The sequence below is a fragment of the Grus americana genome, chromosome 1 (assembly GCF_028858705.1).
Source record: "Grus americana isolate bGruAme1 chromosome 1, bGruAme1.mat, whole genome shotgun sequence".
Classification (NCBI taxonomy): domain Eukaryota; kingdom Metazoa; phylum Chordata; class Aves; order Gruiformes; family Gruidae; genus Grus; species Grus americana.
The window spans coordinates 164,042,486-164,063,209 of record NC_072852.1 but is presented as its reverse complement, the minus strand read 5'-3'; the positions used below and the strand labels follow the sequence as shown (position 1 = coordinate 164,063,209).

Here is a 20,724-nt window from a genome sequence, read left to right as displayed (position 1 = left end):
CTTCATTAATGGTCTGGATGATGGGGCAGAGTGTACCATCAGCAAGTTTGCTGATGACACAAAGCTGGGAAGAATGGGTGATACACCTGAGGGTTTAGCTGCCATCCAGAGGGACCTCAATAGGCTGGAGAAATGGGCTGGGACGAGCCTCATTAAGTTCAACAAGGGGAAGTTCAAAGTCCTGCACCTGGGGAGGAACAACCCCAGGCACCAGTACGTGCTAGAAAGCAGCTTGGCAGAATAGGACCTGGGGGTCCTGCTGGACACAAATTGATGTCAGTGAGCGATGTGCTCTTATGGCAAAGAAGGACAATGGTACCCTGGGATGCATTAGGAGGAGTGTTGCCAGCAGGTTGAGGGAGGTGATCCTTCCCCTCTACTCAGCACTGATGAGGCCACACCTGCAGTCCTGCATCCAGTTCCGGGCTCCTCAGTAGAAGAGGGACATGGACATACTGGAGGCAGTCCAGCAAAGGGCCGCAAAGATGATGATGAAGGGACTGGAGCATCTGTCCTGTGAGGAAAAGCTGAGAGCTGAGCCTGGAGAAAAGAAGGCCCCGGGGAATCTCTCATCAATGTGTACAAATATCTGAAGGGAGGGTGCAAAGAAGAGGGAGACAGGCTCTTTTCAGTGGTGTCCATTGACAGGACGAGAGGTAATGGGCACATACTGAAACACAGGAGGTTCCCTCTGAACATCAGGAAACACTTTTTCACTGTGAGGGTGACTGAGAAATGGAATAGGTTGCCCAAGGAGGTTGTGAAGTCTCCATCCTTGGAGATATTAAAAATCTGTCTGGACTTGGTCCTGGGCAACTGGGTCTAGGTGGCCCTGCCTGAGCAGGGCTGTTGGACCAGCTGACCTCCAGAGGTCCCTTGCACCCTCAAACATTCTGTGATTCTAAGAAAATGATGACTTTCAGCATTACAACTTGAATTCTGAAACTCTAATATTCTAAATATAACTTGCTTTCACTTTATCCAATAGCAAGAGGATGCTCCATAGCAATATTTGGTTGTCACTAAAGCTTGAGACCTTTCCTTCCTAAAAGTAGAGTGTTCTGCACTTTTATAAAGTGTATTTTCTTTATTCCAACATTGCTTGTATCTTAATAATTGTCTGTGAACTTTTTTCATTACACTTTCTAGTATGGTATTCACCAACATCTTTCACAACTTGCATGTTTTTTATCCAATCTCATAATCTGAGAAAGAGTTACATGTTTAGTTGAGTATGATTGCCAGATGCTTCAAAGTCTACAGGCATTATGCTTCTAAACCAATTAGGTGCTTCAGAAAACAACACATTCTTCCTTATAATAGTGGAAGGCTAGTTTGGCCAAGATACTAAAAAATGCTTTTTCCTTGAAGTATATATTTTATTCTTTGCAGTCTTTCTAGTGATATTGCCAACCATTTAGATAAATGGAAAACAATATTTTAAGTCAAAGCAATTAAAGTATGGTTTTTATATACAAACCTAGCATGGGGTTTTTGCCCTGTCATTATATTTTGATGAATCCACAGTTACTGCAACCGTATCCATAAAGTCAAATTGTTAACCCCAGTCACAACAGCGCAACTACCATACAGGGCCACTCCAGAGGTAAAGCCTCTTCTGTGATACTTATGCCCAGCCAGTACCACAGGTAGATGCTACTCAGTGTTTTTTCCCCTTATACCTGGAGCTCCCAGCCCCAGTCCCATCACTTCTTCAGCTGTAGCTCATCTTGTCTCAGGGCCAGTTCTGCTTGCATCCCAAATAAATGCATTGCATCAGAGAGGGAGAAAAAGGTTCTACCACCCAGAAGTTAGATCATTTACCTAGCCAACATGGAAATCAGCTACATCTCCCTTTTCCAGCTGAGGAAGAGAATATCAAACAGAAAGGAAAGAGAGCTTAATGACTTTAGGACAGGGATAATTTTCTGGAGATGGAAAATGCTCATTCTTGAAAGAAAAGACTCATTTTCTTGTGGTTTATGAGGGGAAATGTGAGCTGATGCTGCAACTCCTAAATTTTACACCATTGGATCTTAAGCAAAATATATATCCTGTGGATACTTAGGTGCCTCAGAATAAGCACTATTATATGCAGCACAGAGACAGAAGTGCCTTGAACTACCTAAAGCAGAATATGTGGGCTGACAGTACTGTGGTTTCAGTCTAGTCTTTCTCACAACTTGGGGAACCATATTTATGGGTTGCAAGTCTGCCTTGGAGAAAATGCTTATTCTGTCTTTCAAGTCAAGAAACAGAAATGGTCCTTTCTTTCTTCTAAAAGACAACTCAGCCTCTGTGGAAGTCTCCCATGGGGTTCTGTAGGCAAAGTTATTATTTAATCCCCTGGATCACAGAACACATTGCAACCTGCAAATATAAAAAGTTACATTTAGCCTATCTGCATTTTAATCATATGCATTTCAATAGCATTACTCGTCTTTGCATACTCTGGCACACAAACTCTACTATGTGACTATGCTTCTACAGTCATGAATATTAATTCTTTTGTCCAGAGAAATGTGTATTCTCTTCAGAGCTTGCAGTTAATAAATAATTCTCAAAGCTTCTTTATATCTCGAGTCCTAGACTTTTCCCAGAATTTCATGAAAGTGAAACTCCTGAAATGGAAAGGTCTTCTTGAGAAGTATTTTTTGTACACTGCATGACTAGGTTTGCAAGAAGTTGGTATCATAAGTTCCTGAAAAATAATTAAACTGTACATGAACTACCAAAAATTCATTATACTTTCTCAGCAATTTTTGTATACTTTTTTATAGTAACTGCCAAGTACTATGGGAAATAAGATCCCTAAACAAAAGTAAAGTCAATTCATATATGCCTGACCTGAAAGTGAATGATGATGGATGTCAGTACCTGGCTGTATCTAAATCTGAAATATGCTATGACTTGCAATATGAATTTCACTTTTCTGATATAAACCTGTTAACTCACTGACATTTCACAAGAAAGAACATTGTGCTATGAGCAATAGTTTTTCATAAATCTTGGCTAGGTTCTGCTAAGTAGCCATTGGATAGCTTCCAACCATCTGGCTAGCATCTCAGCTTCAATGAAGGCACAATTCAGCATGATTGCAGGAGAATAACTACTCAAGAATTAAAGTATTAAATATTTTGAATATTGGGGGAGGTGGGGATTTTGGAAACTTTTAGTAAAGCAAATATCTTTCTGTGAATAAGAAGATATTTAGGTATCAAACATATCAAGCCTGTCTGTTTTCCTGTTTGGAATCCCACTGAGTTCTTCAAGTCAAGACTTTGTTTCAAGTTCCTAATTGCAGAAGAGCTAATTACATATAGTGTATTAAAGATGCTCTATAATACTCTCATTACCTATCAGGTTAAATGCTAAAGTAATAGTACTCCTCTGATTTTTTTAAAGTGGTCTGGTATTTTAAAACATACCTCTTAGAAGTGGGCTAGAACTTAGCATATTGTGGTGGGAGATTTAATTTGCAGAGAAACTTTAAGAAGAAAGAAATTTTAAGAGAAAATTTTAAGAGAAGTTTTAAGAGGAACTTTTTAAGAGTATTCTTAAAAAGCATTATAATGCCTTCAGTCTTGCTGCTAACTTTGATGAAACCATTCTCAGAATTATTAACCTGAAAGAGAGTGAATGAGCAGTGCCACTCAGTATCCTGGTTGCTGAGGAGAAAGATCCTTGATGTTGATACAAAATAAAGTGCACTCTGCAGTTTGCTGTCTTGGTTTTGCATACTTTTTTTCTGTGCAATGTATGTAAAAAAAAAAAGTTGCCTTTGTTTTTAGTAGCATATATATTTCTAGCACCAAGAAATGCTTTCCTGGTGCATTCCAACCTTAAACTCCAAATTTGCCCTAAAACCCCCCCACTTCCAGCAACCGAATGCTTTATTACTAAACAAGAGCCAAAGGAACAATGACCTCCTTGAGGGTTCTGTTTCCAGACATTGCAAGAAACTGAGCCTGGCAGCAGTAGGAGTGGGAGGCCAGAAGAAAAGACGTGTTACCAGTAAGGCAAAGACAATTTTGGGCCAGTCAATCAAACTTTCTTCAGAGTTGTTGTAATTATCTCTCTCTCTTCGTGCCACTGTCAGTACAGCCCTCATTCTGCCCTACTATTTCACAACAGCTTTCACAAACTACAAGGGCCATAAGTCTAGTTTGCAGGTGTCAGAATGGATTTCTTCCAGTGCATACAGAGCCTTCATTTTGAACACTGAATTAAGCGCAGAAATGAAAAATTGGGACTTTACTAGGTTCCACTGTGATTCAATGAAAAGTGCTCTACTGAGACAGTTATTAATCTGATCATCTGTGATGAGAAACTCTTTTCAGCAGGAAGATATGTCTTGATTGTAACCTGTTGTTTTGTGGGGTTTTTTGTTTGTTTTTTTGTTTGTTTGTTTGTTTGTTTCATGTAAATAACTGGATTAACACTTTAGCTGCTCTATTGCCTTTTTATTCAAAAAATGACATGTAGCTGAAGTTGGAAGGAGCTGCTGGAATCATCTAGTCTAACATCCCTGCTCAAAGCAGAGCCAACTAGAACAGGTTGCTCAGAATTTTGTCTAGCTGGGTTTAGAATATCTACAAGGATGGGGACTCCAAACCTGTCTGGGCAACATGTTCAAGTCTTTGATCATTGTCACTGTTAAATGGTTTTTCTTATGGATGGAATTTACTGAATTTCAGTTTTTGCTTATTGCCCATCATCTGTCACTGGGTGGTACCAAGAAATGCCTGGCACCATCTTCTTTACCCGTCCCCAACAGGTATTTATATACATTGATAAGTTAGCCCCAAGACTGAGAACAGTACATTTCGAATGCACAAGGCATTTCTGTGTCTTCTAGGCTGTAGGGTTTACTGCTATAAAAACAATTTTATCAGTTCGTCTGGGCAAATTTTTGATAATCTTTAAAAATTATTCCATTTTTAAAAGCTTTAAAAATGAAATTGTTTGTCCTGAAATGAATTGGTTTTCATCTTTACAGTCTTCAGAATTCTCAGCATAGAAAGATTCAATTATTATGTTCTCTCCACTGCATACCAGGCAAAAAAAATACCAAAAGCATAAAAACCTTAATCCTTATTTGCTTTGTTAAAAGCAAATCATAGTGACTCTCACATTCCTGGAAATCAGAAGGAAAAGAGAAAGTTGACCAAAGTTTGGGCTCTCTTATACCAGTAGGGAAACATATTGCAAATGTAAGAGATTTTTTATCATTATTATTTTACAGAAAATGCTCTTTTACAGTTCCAATAAAAGTATCACAACCACGCTCAATGGATGTAAAAAGAGTGACAGACTGAAGCGTATTACAGACATTTGAGGCTAGAGGAGAGAGACTCCATGCAAGGACCAGTGATCAGAAGACTCATATCACACAGTGATGCAGGGGGAGGACCAAGCTGAGGCAGAAGTCCAACAAAGTTGCGCAGAATCACTAACACATACCTGTCCTGGATGTTTCTGTATCTAGATATATTGACTGTACTTCTTTGCACTGTTAACTTTGCCCATGGCATTTTCAATAGACTTCCCCCCCCGCCCCCAATCATTACTTTTTAAGATTGTTGTAATATTCTGGTGAGGCCTCTACCATAAGTTTCTATTTTAATTCTCTGTGCTTACAAAAGATTAGATTAAAAAAAGAAATACCTAATCTTTATCTATCATGCTGCTAGAAATTTCAGGTCAGTGACTGCAAGCTTACAAGTACGGGGAAGTATAAGTAGGAAATATAAATGAGAAAGATATGTGCCTAAGAATGGGAGATGCTGAATCAGGTCTGTAGGTGAAATCATGTAGGTATGTGCACCAACTTAAAGATAACTTTCTGAGAATCTGTTCAAGATTAGATAATTTAAATTTTAATAAATTTATTGTAGCGTATATATGTACGTTACCAAACAAATTCCATCTCTGTCCATCTTTTCTACAAGGCTCAAACTTATAGCCTGTCTGTATCCTATATTGCAGCCATGTGGAAGGGAGACATGTTTTTAAGAAACATGCTGTGGTTTTGTTGTGGTTTCTGAGTGAATTCAGATACCTAAACACTTTCATCACAGATATACACAATTTTACAAATTACATGTCTTTCCTCTTCTCTCTGAGAGAACATGAAGTCCAGGAGAAACCGGTGGGTCAGCACAGGGATTCCAGATGTGCCATGCATCCTCCTTTAGTGTCAAGCACTTTTCTCCTTTCAGGCATCTCTGGAAGTCAAAGAGATGGTCCTGACTCTGTTGCAGGGCTGTAGGTTGCCTGAGGTCTACTCCCTGAGCAGCTCTGGACACTCTCCATGCTAGGATGGGGTAGAGAATACTCAAATCTTGACTGGCCCATTCAGATTCACTGGATGTCCAATAAATGACTGGTCCTGGCATTCAGTCTTCCTGTCTCACAGGATCTCAACAGTCACAACTTTCACACTATTTCACAGGTTTATATTTAAGTTACTTTGCTTAGCTACTCCCTTCTCTTTTAGGGTCAATTAAAGCTTATCCACATATGCTAAGACTTCTTTCAACCAGGGTTAACTTACGCTAACTGCTACAATTTTCCATATCAAGCAATTAAATAATGTCAAGCATTAGTGTTGATAAGAACTTGGGACAGAATTAATCTCAGCATAAAACCCAAAAATTAGTCATCTAAGCTGTCTTTTCAATAGCTATTTCTCTTCACTGACTACAAAATGAGCTTTGTTCATATATAGATAACGTTTAGGTCACACAAATCCCACTTTTGGACATTAAGCTTTAGGGAGAACTCAGTGAGGTTTTCAACTATTATCAAGTTGGATTTTTTTGTTCTTTTCAGAAAACCAAAACCCCTGAATTAACTTTTTTCCTTTTAAATTCCACTGTTTTCCCTCCTGTTTTAAAGCATGTGTTTTTATATAATTCATCCCCTCTTTATATATTCAACTGTTGATTGGTTCATGTTGTCATCCAATGCTTTCCCAAACCATTTTGCCATACAACTAGTTTCTAAGTCGACTGTTTACACGCTGCTCTCTCCTAAAGATACTAGTCTTCTGGCAGTTTATGACAGTAACAAAACATATATAATAATACCATAATTTGTCATTTATACACATGCCACATTCATCATAACCTACAAAAAAGAAGGCTATGACAAAGCACATGAGCTTTCTAAGCACTGACCAGCACTCACCCTGTGCCATTACTGGTAGATATACTTTCTCCTGAGTTGCCGAAGTCTTTTTCAAAGCTCTTAAGTGGGAAATATTGAAAACGTTTTTCTTCTCTGGATGGAGCTATTGAAAACTTATGCATAAGAGCTTTCATGCCATCCCAGAACCTCATTTACTGTATTCTCCTGGGCATAATTCACATTGTAGTATTCAACAAGGACCTTCTCTAATTCTGCAGTAGTGCCATATTTTTGCACATAAAAAAGTGTTAGTCATTTATTTAAACAGTTTAAGGCTGAAAATGTCTGGGCTCATGTTATATTGCAAGTGCATGATGTGATATTGAATTCTTACCTTACTTCATAAGATTTAACCTTATACCTTGTGCATATATTATGAATTTGCTGCAACAGAAGAGAAGTTAATGTCTTTATATATTTGATGTCTGTGGGTGTAAAAAGTACAACTGCACACATTAGCATTTAATTTCCTCCAAATGTCTGCCAGTTAAAGATCCCAGAGGATTTTGTTTAATTTGTAAGTGAAAGCTGGAAGCCATTCTACTTTCCCTGTGTCTGTCCTCCACACCAGAGTTCAATTAAACATCTCCCCTATGGTTTCCTTCACCTGCAAAAACAAAGCAAATGTACTAACAGAAAAAGGACCCTGCATCTGAATTAGACAGGTGCATGTCGGTGAGGTGGATATATATGCAAGTGGGTAACCTAGCTGTTGTTCCTCACCCTTGCCTCTGGTGAAAATAAATCTCCTCTATTTACTTTCACTCATCGAATCATCCAAACCAGCATTTCTCTGTTGATTAAAACAGCTAAATCTTTCTTCTTTGAGTGTTGGAAGGTCATGGCCAATTTTTTTTTCTTTTGTATTTATCATCTGCTTTTTTAATCGACAGAAAAACATACAAATTTTTTTTTTGCATGGAAGTACAGCACTTTCACAGGTTAGCCTTTGTGTTGTTGAGATACAAGTGAAAGTTGTTGTGGCAAGCAATAAAAAAGGAAGAACAAAATACATTCCACAAAACCAGAGATGTTTTAACAGTGTCAAAAATGATGATCAAAATTGAGCAATAAAAGATATATGTACTTTTAAATTGAGTGCTTTATTATATAATAGCAAATTACAACTTTGCAGTTTAGAAAGTTTCTTCAGCTAAAAAATAATCTGATTCAGCCAGTAAGAAATAAAAATAAAACTTGTAAGATGATCAGAAATGTTTCTATATGAACTGGTATGCCATGTAGCACTGGCAATCACCTAAGCCACAAAATGATAGAGATTTGCCTACTATTCTGACTCTCTTGTCCGCTGATGGTACTGCTGTCATACCCAGCATTTTGAAGCTTGAGTTCAAAAGCTCTGTATGTATGTACAAGAGCAGAAGTGTGTGTGTAAATATATAAAAAGAACAAAAGGGAGAAATTGTAAATCATGAGTTGAAAAATGTCATAAGTGGGGTTAAAAATAATCTTCAGAAATATGTGGTCCGCATGATGAGGGGTAGGGACACCAAAACAGTGAGTGGAAAAAAAGACAATTGTATTAAAAGCTTATTTTGTACTGAAATAAGAAGGGAAACTGATAATGCTGCACCAGTATTTTTCAAAAACCATCAATTAGGTGCTGTAGGCAACTGTCCTGATACTGAGTCTGGACAAAAACTTGAAAGACTGAAAACAGGTATAGAAATAAATAAATAAAAATATTCTGATTTCAATTACTTATAAAAATGACTAGGGTTTGAGTAAAAAGAGGTCTTCAAAAGGATTTTGACATATTTTAGGAGATTAATATCACTGTTGGAGAAGGTTATTATGTTAGATACACCAAACACTGGATTTTGGTGCTAGGTTAGAGTGGTGATATTTTCTTTCAAATAAGTTATTAGAGATGTGGCTTGAACAAAGACTGTTTCCCAGGTTCTCAGAGGTGACATGGTATCCAAAGTATATTGAGGCAAAATACCAGGAATCCAAGGCTAGGGGCAAATTTTCATTCTGCTGAGAGAACTGGGTTGGTTTAGCCTGGGGAAAAGAAGACTGAGAGGGGATCTCATCAACATTTATAAATACCTAAAGGATGGGTGTCAAGAGGAAGGGGCCAGATCCTTTTCAGTGGTGCACAGCAACAGGACAAGGGGCAATGGGCACAAACTGGAACACAGGAAGTTCCGTCCGAATATGAGGAAAAACTTCTTCACTGTGAGGGTGACCGAGCACTGGAACAGGCTGCCCAGAGAGGTTGTGGAGTCTCCTTCTGTGGAGATATTCAAAACCCGCCTGGATGCGATCCTGTGCAACCTGCTCTGGGTGATCCTGCTCTAGCAGGGGGGTTGGGCTAGACAATCTCTAGAGGTCCCTTCCAACCCCTACCAGTCTGAATCTGTGAATCTGTGAATCACTCCTCGTTGTTCAATGGATACTTTACAGTGCGCGGTCTTATTGTCCCCAACCCTTTCTTAGACACAGCTACTTTTCTTTTGGGTATCATAATCCCAATCAAATTCTTATTTGGTTTAAAAGAAGAGGAAAAGATGCCATCTCTCTGAGCTTTTTTATTTGCCAGCAAATAAGTGTTCCAAAAAATCTTAGCATCACCATTGTTTTGTTTGCTATATCCCTGCAGACTGAGATAACCCAGTGCCAAGTAATTTGGTTTCCCTACCAGTTTTGCTTGACATTTGTATGTCTGATGGAGATTTATTATCATGTTTTCGAACCACCTTTGACTAAGGGGCACTTGATCTCTTTCTTCACTTCAGGTCCAAAGGATGAAAAGATCTCATGCAGAGCCCTTTGCAACTTCTTTTGTGATCTTTTCTACAGGAATCCATTAGGACAGTTCAGACCGTGGTGTGATCAGCTCTAGCATTAACTCTATCTCTGACCTCAGGGTGAGCTCCTGTCAGCATTGCGTTCTTTCCTCATTAACAATGTCCCTGACAACTTCCTGATTTTTATACATTTATACATTATAATCATCCTTGCCCAGCTGCATGTTAGCAATCAGCATTGGATACATCTGCAAAGCAAGATCTGTTCCTGTCTGAGGAATGGAATGAGCCTCTTTCGCACAAATGACATATGTCCTCAATAGACATATAAACTAAGTGGCACCACAAATTCCCTTGCTTATGTCCTGTACTTGTGAAAAAAAGACAAAAAACCCCACAAACAACAAATAATCAATTTTGAATGCTACTGTGGACAATATGAAATACTAACAGAAAAAAAGTCATTATAAAAAATTAAATTTTATACCCTGTAATATATAATAAATATACCCTGGGAAGTAGGGCAAGATTCAACCAGAACGTATATGGAGGTCTGCAGAGTCACAGAATAAGGATTACAGGATGTTATCTAGGGCACGCACAACTCGCTATGAACAGGGAAGATGATAGGAAGAGGACATGATTTCAAATAGCTTGCCTGCCACATATGTTCCTGAGGAGAAATTAAGTGTAACTTTTACCTGGCAAAATCCCTGTATTGTTTTTTATCCATGTCTGCACCCAAACACATTAGTACATTAAATCCCATATTTACAGACACCAGTCATTACTACAGCACTTGGGCAGGCTGTATTATTGGCAATTAAGGTGTCAATCTTATGTTTGACTTCTCTTGCCTTTTCAGTTCTTGACAAAGTTGCTCTGTAGCATAGTTATTTTTGAAAAAGAAAACAGAAACATCTCTATTTGCCATCCCCTTAGAAATCACCTCAGATTAACAGCATTGGATTCTCTAAGTCTACATGCAGCCTCTCATGCAGCGAACTAAAGAAGCGACAGCAATAGACAGACTATTCTCTTCTCTGCGTATTTTTAACACTTAAGCTTTGCTAAATGATTTCACAGTTAATAAGTGAGCTGGCAAGGAGAGGAAGAGTTACAGCCAGGAATCCTGGTTTGAGTAGCGATTTCTGGAGGAGAAGCAGGGTCTCTGAAACGGTGGTGTGGGAAGAGGAGGCTGTGTAGTTGAATGGGTGCGAGCACATCACAAGACTGAGAGCAGAAGTGCTGTGTCAGGTGATGCCTGTAGCAAAGGCTACAGATGCTCTAGCTCCCTTTTAACTCAGAGCAGCCTGCACCTGGAAGTGATCAGGGCCTCAAATGACTCTTGTCGTCAAATTAAAGCAGAACTTAGACATTTGAACATGATCTGTAGACTGTCAAGAGGTAAACACTCTGTGAACCACTTTTTTTTTTTCTTTTTTACCTCACAGAAAAGAATAGACATCCTGTAGAGTGAAACTCATCTTTTAGGAACCATGCAGTTTTCTGACAAAGAAATATGCAGGCAAAGTGGCTGAAAAACTTTGCTAAAACTTTGCATTTTTTTTTTTTTTAAAGAGAAGGAGTAGCAAGGTTCCAAATGAAATGATTCTTTTTCTTTTTCTTTTCCGTCTTTTGAAAAACGATGCAGATACTTGCTGTTCTTCCTTTGCCAATTTCCTTTTTTCTGTCCTTAAACACCAAGCTGTAATTTATACTATGGGAGAATGAGGACATCCTCTGAGGGGTGGAAAGAGGGAAAGTGTAAAGAAAGGCCAGGAGAAGGTGTGCTGCTGTACAAAACATAGCATCTTATGTATTAATGGAGAAGTTGCAAAATGAATTGGTAGGGAAGTACAGAAGAAAATACTGTTATTCATTCTGATGTGGTACAAGTACAATCAATTGAAAATTAGAAGGTAGTTAAGTATTTATGATGTAAACTTTAAAACACCTCATGATTTGTAAGGCATTGTGATAGTCTGAGATTGAACTTGGGCATTTTTTATGATTTACATTGACAACATTGATTCTAGTGTAGGGATTTTTAGTCTGAAGGATTAACATTTGCCAAAGTTATGAGCACTAGAAAAACATCATATAAAATCAAACAGAATGTGTAAGAGATGATAAGGCCAAATTTCGCTTTGATTATATTTGAGTAGGTGTAATCCAGATACCTAAACAGAAAAACTTGTTTGCTTGCGGGTATATGTAAACTGTAATGAATACCATCTATGCCCACTACATATACATTTTCCTCATGTCTTGAAGATCATTCACTCTGCCCAGCTAAATGACAAACATAGGTTTTACACTATGGACACATCTGCTTATTTTCCTTTGGACATCCTTGAAGAAGCAAAATTTCAGTAAATAAGTATTTGTCTGCCAGCAGGCTAATGAAATTTAAAAGGAGCTAAATTGAATTATTTAATTGATCCAGAAATGCCACACCAGGTAAATAAGAATAGGAGGATTTTTTTTCCTTTTTTTTTTTACTGTATGAAACATAAATATGTTATATGTGACAAATGTTATACTAGAACCGAATCCAAGACTTCTACTACTGAAGAGAGAAAGTTTGAGAAAAAAAAGTGTAGCACTTCTCTGATGAGCTAATTATACACTTTTGTATTTCCCATAATTCTTTATTCTGACACATAATATGAGCACTCAGCACACATTCACCTTGCCTAAGTTTGCCAGTTGGAAATTTCTGTGTATAGTACAACTTAGTCATCTAGGCACAGCAGTAATTAGTGGTGAGACACAGGCATCCTCAGAAGATAGTTCGTTACATTCTAGTACAGATGTGGTGAACTGCCTTTTGGAGGAGCCTTCTTTTTCCAACTGAGATGATGATGATAAAATATTAGGAGGCATGGCGGACATGCTGGATGTTTGTGCTGCCATTCAGGAGGATCTCAACAGGCTGGAGAAATGGACTGACAGGGCCCTAATGAAGTTCAACAAGGGGAAGGACAAATTCCTTCACCTGGTGAAGAACAACCCCATACACCCGTGCATGCTGGGGGAAGGCCATTTGGAAAGCAGATAGGCAGCCAAAGACCTCAGGGTATTGGTGGACACAGGTTGAGCGTTGTGCCCTTGCAGCAAAGGCCAAAAAGCCTCACGGGCTGCATTAAGAACGTTGCCAGCAGGTCAAGGGAAGTGATCCTTCCCATCTAAGCAGCACAGGCAAGGCCACCTCTGGAGTGCTGTGTCCTGTGTCCAGTTCTGGACTCTCCAGTACAAAAGAAATATGGACATACGATAGCAAGTCCAGAGCAAAGGGCCATGAAGGCGATAAAGGGATTGGAAAACCTGTCATATGAATAGAAGATGGGAGAGGTGGGACTGTTAGGCCTGGAAAATACAAGGCCTGGAGGGATCTTCTCAGTATGTATGGACACCTGATGTGGGGGTACTAAAAAGTCAGATTCTTAGTGACACTTAGTGACCGAACAAGAGGCAATGTGCGCAAAGTCAAAGACAGGAAGTATTATTTAAAAATAAGAAAAGAAATTGTTGCTATGAGAATTGTTGAACACTGTAACAGGTTGTCCAGAGAGGCATTTTGGTATTTTTCCTCAGGTGGATTGGTATCCTTGGAGGTATTCAAAACCTAACTGGATAAGGTACTGAGCAACCTGCTCTAGCTAACCATATTCTTAGCAGGGGAGGCATTCCCAGGGGCCCCTTCCTGAATGATTCTGTGATTGTGTGAGACCGCTGCAAGCAGCCAAAATTAAATACTTAGTATCTAACAAGCGATGAGATAAATTTCTCCCTTAAAGGCTAAGTTTTTAAATTTACTTAACAAAAGTCGATTAATAAGTAAAACAAATTATAATATTCATATATTATTTATGTAATTAATACATACTTTACATAAAGCTATATTAAATCTGCATAAAAACTTTTCTGTGTTTACAGATTTATATACATTTTATTTATTAAATAACTTCAATACTCTTCCCAATTTTTTCCCAATTTTTTGGAGAACCATGTAATGTTTCATGACAGCTTGTCTTTGAGCAAAAGCTTGTGTCTGGGCCAAGAGTTTTGCAGGAATTGTAACATGACCAAAATTGGCAGGATTTCTCGCTACTTCTCCAAAGTTGTTATGAGTGGAGAATTCCCTGAACTTTCTTGGCTCTTATTTGAATTGGAGTCAGATTTGTGTGAGAGTTTTTATGCCTACCCTATTCAGCTTTCAGAAAGCCTTGTAAGCTAGGCTTTTGTGGCATTGCTATGTGTACAACTTGTCAAGGTATATTTCATCTTGTCTTTACTTCTGACTTAACAGAATACATGATAAGATCTCAACAGCATGAGTCACAGCATAATGAAAGGTTTTCTACCTTCCTCAGCTTGAGCAAAATACAAAAATGGAGAATCTTTACACTCTTAATGTACACTTTTAGAAAAATGATTCTGTAAGGTATTTAGAAAATTGTTTTTCACGGATAACTTTTACATAACATGTAGTATTCTTTGTTTGTGAAGATTCAAATCAGTAATTATAGCTGTCAACAAATGTTTATACCTATTTGAAAATGTTTTACTTCCATCAACAAGAAACAACAGACTTCATCTTTCAAGTTCCAATTCAATATTTTTCATATGACTATATGTAGATAGCTATAGTGATAAATTGATGCCTATGTTTATCTCCATGGGAAAAAAACCCAGACTTTTCATGGCTCACTGGTTCATTAAGATCACAGTTAATCATAAACCAGCAATAGAGATGCAGATGTATTCAGAAAGTACAGGGGCCAGCTTTGTAGACAATATGCAGTGTATAGAGTTTGGTTATTCAACTTAATGTTATCTACTCAGAGAAGTAATTGATATTGATAGTGTAGAATTTCTGTTTGTCTAAAAATCCCATACAAACTTATCAAACACTAAAAATCAGTCTAGGACATCCTTCAGAGATAACTTTAATTTCACTATGGTAGTTCTACATGAATAGTCTCATAAACATTAATATATTCATTGTCTTTTGCTTGTAGTATACTTGCAGTATATATGAAGTTCCATCTTGACGTACACTGCCTTTACAAAGACTTCTTAACTATACAACAACATATAGGACATATGTTGCAGAGGTAACAAGGGGAAAATCAGAAATTCCTATTTACATAGATCCTGCAGCCGCTCAGCATTCTGAATTTATGCAAAGGATTTTCTAGTTCAAACTCTCACATAAATAATGATAAGTCCTCCAGTGGCGCATTGCGACAATATTGTGACTATAAAGCTCAAAACCAGTACTCAGAGTTCTTTAACATACAATCTAAGAATGAAGTTATCTGCTCTACAAATGAAAAGAAGGTAAAGGAGAAATATAAGAGTTTACAGGCCTATAAAAATGCTGTTGTGAAGAAGAAGGAAAATATTTGTTCTTGATTGCCATGACAGATAAGACAAGAAATAATAAGCTGTAAAACCTATGAGGAAGGTTCATATTACACATTAGGAAAAACTTAATGGTGAAGATAATGAAGTTCTCCAAAAAGACCAACTGCAAGAGTTGCAGCCGTTCATGACTAAAGAACCAGCAGTGCTAAATTCCATCTGTATCACACTGTAGTGTCATTATTCCCAACACGCAGATCTTCATAGAAGTCTGTGGGTTGTTATAAATTGGAAAAATATTAAAAATCCTCCTCCCATATATATAGATGTTTTATATTAAAAAATGCATGCATTTTAGAAGAGTATTATGTTTTTCAGAAGAAAATGCCTAAAAATAAAGCTATCTGGAATTTATGTAGAATTTATATTAGAATAATTTAATAATGAAATACAATTTTAGAACTTACAGTCTCTAACTATAATCTGCAAAAGATAGTTAGCTGTAAACCATGTAACAAATCATGAATTCTAATATGCAACAAATATATTTACTGGCCTGTTGTCATCATAGGGATCACCTTGCACCGGTCTCTACATTTTCAAGTTCTTCCTTGCATTCCTTCCTTTTTCTGGATAAATATGTTCTCTATTCCTTTACAGTAATTCCTTTCAGGGAGAGGAAGGAAGGGCAGAAATAACCTGCTGACTGGGTATCACACATATCTCACTGAGGGTGGTTACTTATTTAATTTAGAAGACATGATGTCTGACATAGATGCAGAACTACAGCTCCCATAATGCAGAAAAACTGGTATATATCTCATAATTTGCTACTGATTCTCATCTCTGTGCATGAGACAAGAAGAAATGAGAACTGGATAGGGACTTAAAAGGTATGTTGTATGTGTAGACAAATAAATGAAGCTTAATATTTTTTATAAACATAAGGTGAATTTGTATGTTGTTTATTTTAATAGGAATTTAGCTGGAGTTGAGGAAGCATCATATATTTATGACATATTTTGGTTTCCATTCTGCCTGCTGAATATTTAAATTTGGAATTCTTTATCATCTTGAAGATAGCGAAATATAATTTCACAAGCAAAATGTTCACATTTCCAACTTACTTATTACATATTTAAATAGATAAAAAGAACTCATCAAAACCTGAGTGAGTTTTCCTTACTATCTTATTTATCAGTTACAATTCTCCGGTAAAATTTTCTCAGCCCAGAAAATGATTTTGCTTTCTTGAAACTCTAATTTCAACTAGAGAGATTAAATAAGCTCTGACCTAGTGCCTACTGAATTTACTATTCACTAAAGTGATCAGCCATTTAATAAACATTTGATAGAGTTGAAAAATTTTCCATGTGCTATTGGTGAAAAAACCCCAACACAAATTCTGGGTGGAGCTAATATGAAATATATATCATAGAACTAAGTTACTAAATATATAAATCCTTAACTAGATAACTAAAGTGTTAAAATACCAGAATTATGGAATATCTACAGAATTTATTTTCAATAAATTTTTCAAACAATGATAGTATTCCTTGTGTTTTCCAAACAAAATTTGAAATATTTCCAAACTGTAAAGGAGATACATGCAGCTAGTCCTATACTAAATTTTAGAGAAAAAGCTTGCTCTTCTGCCTATTTGGTAACAATTATTTTTATAACATATGAACATGTTATGCATTGTTAAAAAAAAAAAAAAGTACCTGCATATAGAAAGAAAATTTTAACATAAATAATAATACTAAATAATATTAAATTCCCTTCTGTCTCTACACATGTTTAGCCAAAGAACAGCTGCATATTTTAATTCAAAAAAATAATTTTCATTACAAAAGATTATTTTTTTCCTTTTCTTTATGAGTGTACATTACGTTTTAAAAACCACAGACATCCCTGTATCTCAAAGAAGGAAAAGTCATTTTTTCTTCCAGGCACAAACCCAAAATCAGCTGAATCTTGAATGCCTAGGCAACACACACTTGCTCTATCTTTGAATATTAAAAAATAATCACTGCAAATTATACAGCTTTTAAGAAATCATGAACATCAAAGACTTTAACATCAAGTGCATTCATTATCTGCAGAGTTAAGGCTTTATACAAAAAGGTGAGGGTTTAATGGCTGAATTACTCGCTTGGAATTCAGGGAACGTGGGTTACCGAAGTTAAAACTCACATTGACAAAGGTCTGAAGATACTAAATATAACTTATCTACAGTTTAGACACCTAAATCCAGACGTTTTCTCCTCAAATCCGTACCTAACTGTAGGTCTTTTTCTACGTATTGTAAAGCCACAGATTTTGAATGGGCTGGATCCTCACAGTAAATGCTACTATATCCTATTCTGATAGCAATTATTAAAACATGCATGTCTAAGTATCTAGACCCCACAAAAGGCTGTCACTTCAGATAGACCTTTCTTCAACATTTCTCTGTGGCCGATTTCTGTGGCACAGAATATCTCTGGGGGTTTTTTTGTCTTTGGATTTCCAACCTCTGCAGTAAACTGAGAGTCTAATGCATGACTAGGCAGAAGTCATGGAATTCAGTACACCAACGCTTAAGACTATGCATCAGGCATCTACGCCAGGATGACTGATTTTTCATTTGTACTTATTGACATTAGTACTCCACCTTTATTGTCCTATTCTAGCAAATGTTTAGCTGGTTACAGAATCTCACTGGGTCTAAATTTAGGATTTTTGAAATGTGGATAGTAGTTCTTTTTTCTATTCTTTTCCTTTGTTATGTATACATATTTTAAGCTCTTTGAGGCAGGAACTTTGCAGTGTATGTATTTTATTTTTATGTCTGTAAGATAATAGAGTTCTAGTTTTGATAATTAAAGTCCAGCTTTGGAAAAAACCTGAATTTAAAATCTGACTTTCTTTGTTTCATCTCTTTGTACCTTTGGTACTTATTGCAATGACTATGGGTCTTTGCAATAGTGGTTGGTTGAAGTTTTTGCATTATACTTGTACCTGAGTTTGTGATTAAAGGAAGCTGGAAATATCATCAAACTTATCACACAGACTGTAAGCTAGCATTCTTAAGAATACCTGTTATACATTGTGGGATACAGTAGAATAAGCCTTTTTAACACCACCACTTGAAAGAGGCACAAATGCAATTAAAGCATCACTGAGCGCTGAACACTCTGCACGCCGAAGGTGACAATAAAAGTCTGCGTTTCATAGTGCTTCCTACAAGGCTGGTCTCTGCCGCTTCCTGTAATGCGTCACAGATAGCTAGGACACTTTCTGCACTAGGGTGTGTTTTTCTTCTCTGTGAACTTTTATCAATTTTAATAGCATTAATGGGAGTTCAGAGTATGCTTTAGAAATATCCTGCTTATTGTGTGTGTGTGTTAATAAGAACAGTTTTATTTATTATTCTGAGTGTGAAAACAAACAGAAGCAGATTATTATATAATTGCAAGGAGGTACTTCAGAGTGTGTTTTATGTTGCTGTTAATGAATAACCGACATTTGAAAGTCATTGACCCTGCATCTCATCTGGCAATCAAGAATTGTAATGATGACTTTTTAAACTATGCCCTGTTATGCTTCTTGTATAAGTCTTAAGTCCCAAGTCTAATTTTTCTTCTTTGTAATCTAGTAGAAACTGATTTCATTTTATAGTGTTTGTGGGTTTGGGGGTTTTTTTGTATGTTTGTTTGTTTGATGTTAGACTGGACTTAAAAGACAAGGAAACATAGCACTCAGTTATGCACAAGTCTGCAACGTGTTTTACTTATCTTTTTTCTTTCACCGTATCACAGTGTTTAAGAGAAAAAATAATAGGCTTCTGCTATAAATTCTACTTATATGCTGAGGCCTCTAAAAGAAGCATGCTGTGTAGAGGAGATCTCTGCAGAAAACTGAAACATCTTGAGGTCAAAACATGCATCATTAGAAGTTATGGTATGATTCATTGACATTTCTATGAGATAAATTTATAGGCGTATCATTCTGTCATTGAGTTTACAGCGACTATGACAATTCATAGAGAAAAAACCACACCAAAAAGCATGAAGTTGCCAATTTTGAGAACAAAAGAGGGACCTTGCACATTGTATAAATGTCATTTTTTTAAAAAAAATAGACTCTTTGCTCTCTCTGGTCATGAAGGAGGGAGTTATACTTCCTTCCCAGCCTTGTTTACCTTCAGGAATTGATAATGGTCTGTTTGTAGCAACACGCCTTGAGATCATCTGCAGAAACTACCACTAAAATTCTTAAAATCTATATTTTATATTTATTATGCTTGTGGATTTCTCTCCTCCAGTTTCCTTTCAGGTTATTTCAATAAATTTAAAATATGAAAACCTAAAATAAAACTAGAATTCTGCCTTTTACTGATAAACTCCAGGTTTAATTTTACTTTTGGACAATGTAGACAAGAGCAATTTTGCTGATGATCTACAACTGCAGCATGTTGAATAGTGGGAGTGATGGCAAAAACTCCTTTAAATGCTCAATTTCACAAGCCGTTGGTAACAGCAAGTGATATATGTATTGCACAAGAATAAGAGCCCAAATTTTTTGTTACAGAGCAAGTCAATGAAGAAAAAAAAAGAAATAGCTGTTGTTAAAGGCCACCTATAGATGTAGCTGGAACTAGGGAAGGAACACACATTATCTGGAAATTACTTATCCACTTATGAAACTGCACACCTTCATTACTGAGCACAAAATCAAAAAATATGTTGAATAAACCTTTGTCTAACTCTCTGAAGACATAAACTGATTTTCTGTTGTTTTGCTACCATAAACACGGTCTCTGATGGAAAGTGCTGGAGAATGTCTGGAAATATTTTTCATCCCTGAATTTCCAAGCCAATAATTTTAAAACCTCTAATTTGATAAATGAAGATATTTTACCTAATTTTGCTGTTTCTTGTAGATGTAAGTTAAAATTCTAAAGGACTACCATTTTTTTTTATATACAGAACTTCTCTAAGAGGAAAGTTGAAATAGATTGAGTTGGATCTCTTTGGAGTGATTATATTGAATATAATTTGAATATCATCTGTAATTGCAGAAAAGTATAGATATGCCAGTAGACATATATCTGTACTAAGGGAAAATTTTCACTAAAATCTAAGTGGCTGAAAGCACAGGTCCCATTGACTTTCAGTGGAACTTAAAGTCCCACAGTCTGATTTTGAACACTCCATTTAATATCTATTTTTTGCCAGTTTGTCAAATTATCACTTTTAGAGTAAAATGGCAAAAACAGCTAGTGGCTCTCAACATCTTGATATAGAACACCAGAGGTGAATGTTCTTTATTCCCCAAAGAAGCTATGATCTGGTCTTTTGTTGAGCACATCAGCACTTTTTTTTTTCTTCTTCTTTCTCTA

General features: G+C 36.7%; 1 protein-coding gene across 4 annotated transcripts in view; it reads left to right on the top strand.

The window, feature by feature from the left end:
• Positions 1–20,724, top strand: part of GPC5 (glypican 5) — an 806,281-nt gene that overhangs the window by 387,794 nt on the left and 397,763 nt on the right. The window lies entirely within an intron of this gene.